We start from the raw sequence: 6,428 nt of genomic DNA, 5'->3' as shown, positions 1-6,428 counted from the left end.
CGAACATCGTAAAGTTAAATGTATAGGGAGTTATTTTCCAAGTGACTTGCCAGTTTTATACAGGATGGCCCAAAAATAGGTTGAAAATGTTTTTACTAACACGTCTTTTACAAAATGTTATCTAAATTAAAACTATAATCATTTCTCAAAAATAAAACGTATTTATTATCTTCCAAATTCACTTTACCATTGATACAGTTAAAATTATCAACAATACGCCGCAGTAAAAAAATAGACATATTTTTGGGCAAAACTCTATTTACATTACAATGTATGTTCCAGTTAAATCCCTACAATGAATGCCATACTAAATGCTTAAAATACTAGTTATTTTCTAATCTAGTATTCGAAATATCATTCAATTGTGTACCTTATTCTATAGTCAAGTAAGGTAAACAAGTTTCAAATATGGGTGTTTCTGATATGAGTTTACTTGAAGCAGAGGTGAAGTCTAATATACAGGGTGAATCCTGTCGTGAACAGAAATATGCGTTTCTTACTGTTTAACTTTAGCTTAAACATGTGAACGTGACAAAATGCAAAAATATGTCAACGTTGTTTGTTAATTCGTTAATCAAAACAATTGTTTTAAATTTACTGAGTCTCATGGTCACCCTAATTGCTACGTTAAACTGTCATAGACCTATAGCATGTTACTAAGATTAATCAATTAACCTTTTTGTATTTGCTGGTAAGAACATTGAAAAAGATTAAATTGATAATGACACAATCAAAAGTCATAATAAGTCATAACATTACGCTATGAATTTTATTGAACGTTTCGATATGGTAAGACCACGCTCGAACGAATGTACAGAGCAAACACGAAAAGGATTTCGAGAACGTTACCCCCCGAATCACCATCACGGAACTCCAGCTCATTTTCAACGTGACGTCCGTAATTACTTGTATTTCGTGTGTGAAACTAAGCGAATTAGGCGGGCACTCACAAGCGACGCGTAGAATACGCGTACGAAACACAAATCGCTTGAGAGTAGCCTCGTGAGAGAAGGGCCTATAAATACCCTGAACGCTGGATAGGCCGAAATTGACTCATACACCACCGCGTAGTCTTGACTTAACTTTTGACAAAGGAAAAGTAAAGGCTGACAAATTCGAACTAAGGAGAGTATAGGGTGACCATAAGGTTGGTGTTTTTACTATTAAAAATTATTATCAATAAAGTTTAGTTGTTTGCTTGTAGAGTTAATGCATTAAATTTGCCTTAAAATGCTGTGATAGAAACATTTCTGTTTACGACTTAGGTTTCACCCTGTATTGTACCTAAATACAAATTTGCCTCCGTGTATGAAATTTACACTAAATCGCTTAATGTTTGTTTACGTTTAACGTCAGAGTATTCCGTTTAATTAGAATTTCGACTTACTTACGCGACGCACTTAAGACGAAACAGGAGCTGAGATTTAAATATTTTAGGTAAATATACCCGTCTCGTTAACGGAAGCGGCTCCTAAAACTAGTGCGATAAGGACAAGGCGAAAAATCCTGCGTAAAAATCTCAAAAATCGAGGTTTCGTACTCGACTGTTTCCTCCTCCAAAACTTAACCAATCGTAATCAAATTTGGAAATCTAAATGATTATAAAATTATCTGTGTCGGACCGTTTTGCTTTTTTGGCTAATTGATATCAGTTTTGAATACCACGCCTCTCATTGCGGCATAGTCAATTAGGCCATTTTGGCCATTTTTGAAGGGCTCTAGCGCCTTAAAAAATATTAAAAAAATGCAAAACGGTCCGTCACAGGTATTCAACAATATTAATCTGTGTTGAAAAAATCATTGCTCTAGCTTCAAAACCCACGGAGGAAACAGTCGAGTACGTTTGTATGGAGAAATGACCACTCCTGTTGGCTCTTAAAGAGTCCCCAGCAAGCTCGGTTCTCCATACAAACGTCGTTACGCTCTCATTTTAAAACGACTTAGCTAGATTGCTCTGAAACTTTGTACTTACAATAGAATAAGATATATCTAGTCCTGTAGTTTATGTAGCTTCAAATACCATGGTTCAAAGCGACAGCAAAATGCGATTTTGCTCACTGTTTTTAAGTAGCAAAGTACCCTTGTTCGAGCTGCTGAGGTGAAAAGTAAATTACCGGACTAGATATACCCCATATCATTGTATGTGCAAAGTTTCATTACAATCCAACACGTTTTAAAATGAAGGGAAGGTGAAGTTCGGCCGAGCTCGCTGGGGACTCTTAAGATAGACGTAGCAATTTGTCGTACGGGGAAATACAAAATGCAAATACTTCCTTGATATACTATTTCAAATGCAAAATACAAAAGAGAGAAACGGCATTTATTGCAAAAACTTAAATATAAATACAAACTAAAAATATAAAAATAAATACTTACTAAAACCCGTCCCGGGCTGTCCCTGACGCAAAGGTGCCCATCACGCTCGCTGCGTTGCCGCGTTGTATGCGAAAATACAAAATAGTTTTTGAATTTATATTTAAAATACAAAATACGAAATAGGTATTTTCAAAATACTTTTATTAAATACAAATACTTTGCGATAAAAGGTACTCTGAATAGTGAATACCTAGTCTGAATTAAAAAGTATTACTCGGAATTTCCGAGTTGAAAAGACTTTCTTTATTCTTTGAAAACAGTGTTTCAATCAGTCCTCTATCTAAAGTGCAAATTTCTAGTTGTTTGCTCATATTAACCGGAAGGATGGATGGATGATGGTTTTTAACGGCCAATTTTTAAAAGCTTTAATTTAGATATGTAATGTTTTACAGCTAGTATAGGTAATACCTCTCGTTAGTGTGATGAAAACGTCACGTTTGTGTTTCACCAGGGCAGAAAAGTTTGTTCTCCTCTCGTGCCTTGAAACCCTCGCAACACTCAAGATTCTTCTTTTTTAACCACTCGCTACTCTTGTGGTTATGTGCGATGTTACTAAACATATTCAACAGTTCCATATAAAAAGAATGAGAGAGTTGCCAGGATTGTAACATCAGAAGAGATTGTAACTCCTACCTAAATTACCTACTATAAAGTATTTTGTATTTTGAAAATAGAAAATAGGTCCCAAAAACTATTTCAAATAAAATACAAAATAGTTTTCTTCAAAAGGTATTTAAATACAAAATACAAAATAGGTATTTTGCATTTTGTATTTGCATTTTAAATACAAGTATTTCAAATAAGTCACACCTCTGGCCAGTTAAGACCATTCTGTGTTATTATGTGATAATGACTGTTTTACTGAACTTAAAGATTTCCTTTGAGATGACAATTAGCTGAAGCAGAAACAAGGACTTGACAGTTAGGTTTGATGTCTTAATATTCATTTAATTAATTACTACAGACTCCCGGAGTAGAAGCCATTGTCAAGAGAATTACGTAATTCAGGCTTTCGAGTTCTGTAGTCTAAGAGAAATGACAGGTATTTGCATTCAATACTTTAAGCATTTTCATTTCTCATGCTCTGAAAGTGACTCATTGTTTAACTATGAAGCGGGCTAAAAGTGATACGTTTCGACCCGAGGTTTACTATCTAAGCATATTTCTTATTTTACTTACGATTAGCAATGAAAATTCGGTACAAAACGCGACGGCTATTCTCGAGTCAAACGGCGTAGCGTCTCGAGAGACGACGAAGGCCAGTGACCGGATGGCATGAACCTCGTTCGACGTGTTGCCTCTCTGTCGCACTTGTAAATTCGTAGGTAACTGTGACAGGGAGGCAACACGTCGAACGTGATTGCGGTAGACCCTCTGATCCCTTGGAGGATGAGATTAGTGGTGGTCTTGAACGCAATGTGTGTCGACAAGCTGACGCCGTCCCATTTGCCAAGGACCAAAATCAGGGCAGCGGCAAGTGCAGCGGCGGAGGCGGCAGAGACTAAAAAATTTAATAAATACCAGGGTCTCGGTAATATCAGTTTGAGGCATTCGGTGTCGTGACCCTCGCGCCGTAGGGTCCGGGCGCTCGTTCACATAAAATAACAAGGAACAGATAAAGGCTCGTTGATGCAACTGGAGACCAAAGGATTGCTATAGCCATCTCGCTGGTCTCAGCTTTCTCTCGCAGGGCATCATTATTGCTATACAGCAATGGAATGCTGTCAGAATCTTTTCCCGATACCGTGGGGGCCCTTTTTAGATATAGTTTTTCTTTTTAGTTTAGACAATATTTTGTTTTAAGTATGTTTATATCTAAATTACATAGGTAAGTTTTTAAATTAATTTTATTTGTGTATTGTATCTTGTAAATCCTGTGTGTAGCAATAAAAATGTTCAAAATAGATTCGCCGTAATGTATTCAATTTTGATATTTAGTTCATTATAGTTTAAAATTCGATATGAATGAGTCCTTTTAAATGGATAATAGGATTTAGGAGGTAATAGTTAGTCATACTTTCGAAATGAAATGAAAAGTAGAGAATTTACCTCGGTAGAAAGCACCCATTTCTGCCTCGAACTATTTAAAATATATCTCGTGAGAAATGCGATGGGTGCGTTCCATCCCTAGGTTAACAATCTGACATTAAATTGTTATTCATTCAATTTCAAATAAATATAATATAGGATTTTTTCACACAAAAAAAAACAAATGAACGCAAAAATTAAAAAATAATTATTTTAAATAATTACCTTAAATGACTTACGCTGAAAGCGCCTGTTTTCCTTGTAAGTAATCCCGCCAATACGTGAACTTCAACAACCTATTATACTAGACTTAATAGCCTTATTTAAAAGCTATAAACGTAAATGGTATCTGTATAAAGTAATGGAGGGTATCGTAAAACAATAGGTGGTCTACGGTCCAATCACTTAGCAATAACACAATAACTATTCTGTTGCTATTTGACGTCTCCGTGCCGTCAAAGTATAATTGGACGTGATCGAGGGAAGGTCACAGGGCACAAGCTTGCACCGATATTGTTTCATCTCTGCGATTAAAATCTTATTAAAGTGAGTTTTAAAGATTTACTATAGAGACAGTAGAGTGTATCTCTTTAATACCTTATTTAACATATGTCACAACGAGGGGCTTCGTGTGCCTCGCAAGACTTTGAAAAATGACCAAAAATCCATAGTATAATATATTATACTCGTATGTAACTAGTTGGATGATTTCATACAATATATCGGATTGAAAAACATCGCAGTAGTTTAAGAGTATGTAGGTAGGTATCGGATAAAAGCATTTTCCGACCCATATCACACAGCCAGACATAAAGATTCTAATAAAATCACAAACCTAAATTACATTTTCTTCGATTGTTAGCAAAAAATATAGGTATTATTCAATATTATTAAGTGTGTAGGTATAATTGCCACGGTCACAGTCTATGATTAGTACGTAATTGTACATAATTGTGCTGAGGTTTCATTTTATTTCTAATGGTAAAACAAAACAATAATTACAATTCAATCCAACTCTAGGTCCATGGGGTTCCAGCGCGCATAAGTTGTTCGCAGAAATCGCGAAGCGTCTGGTTGACGTAACTGGTGACCGAAGAGCTGGCGGCTACCTCGCACAACGTATCAGCATTGCGATACAGCGAGGAAATGTCTACAGTATCCTTGGTACAATGCCTCAAGGGCCTATTTTAGATTTAAGCTAGCTTTTAATTTCTTTCAGTAATACTCATACTGATACTGATACTTGGGGTAACTCCAGCCAGCAGATCCTGCAGCAAGGACTAGGAAGAGGAGACTACAAAGGGGAGGCGATGTTGATACAGAATAGCCCTGTAAGCTCTGCTGATTCAACCTAAGCGGCAGCGAGTCAGTGGAGGTGTCAGCGTCACCTCACACCGGCTAAGCCTCAAACGCGAAATCAAACAAAGTACGCGCGCAAACCGGCTTATTACGCAACAACCCCTGCCACCCCTCCGTAGGCGCCCGCAGCCTGCCCGAGACACCGGAGCACCCAGTAGATAGGACAGGAGTGTAGGGTTTGCAGTCAGGATAGTAGGAGAGACAGGAGATTTGAGCCGACCCGAATACAAGGCATCGTAAAGTCAGCATGGGGTAGATAGATGCTATACTTGGTGTGTAATAAATACTAGGTGTGAGGATGTGTGACTGCATTATGGCCCTCCCCTTTTCCCCTCCTTTGTAGAAACCTGGGTACCTGGATAGCCCCGTCGTTATTACGTTATCTCGGATAGTAATAAATCAAAGCATTAGCCGCTCTCGCCTTAATGTTTCTTCTTGCGAAGTACTGGGGATTCCGTATTAGTACTGCTCTGGATTCGATTTTCTTCTGGTTCTGATTAATTGATTTGCTGTCCCTCTTTCTCTTGATTGTGACACAAACAGTCCCGAGGTGCGTTGTCAATGTAGGTCGAATACCGCCGTAACATACACCCGTAGCACTTAACGTAGTTATTGCGTCTATATTCCCCGTTTTCTTGCGAGAATGAAGAACGTAGGTAGTAGTC

This window comes from Cydia amplana, chromosome 18 (genome assembly GCF_948474715.1).
Source record: "Cydia amplana chromosome 18, ilCydAmpl1.1, whole genome shotgun sequence".
Lineage (NCBI taxonomy): Eukaryota > Metazoa > Arthropoda > Insecta > Lepidoptera > Tortricidae > Cydia > Cydia amplana.
This window is presented reverse-complemented; position numbering follows the sequence as displayed.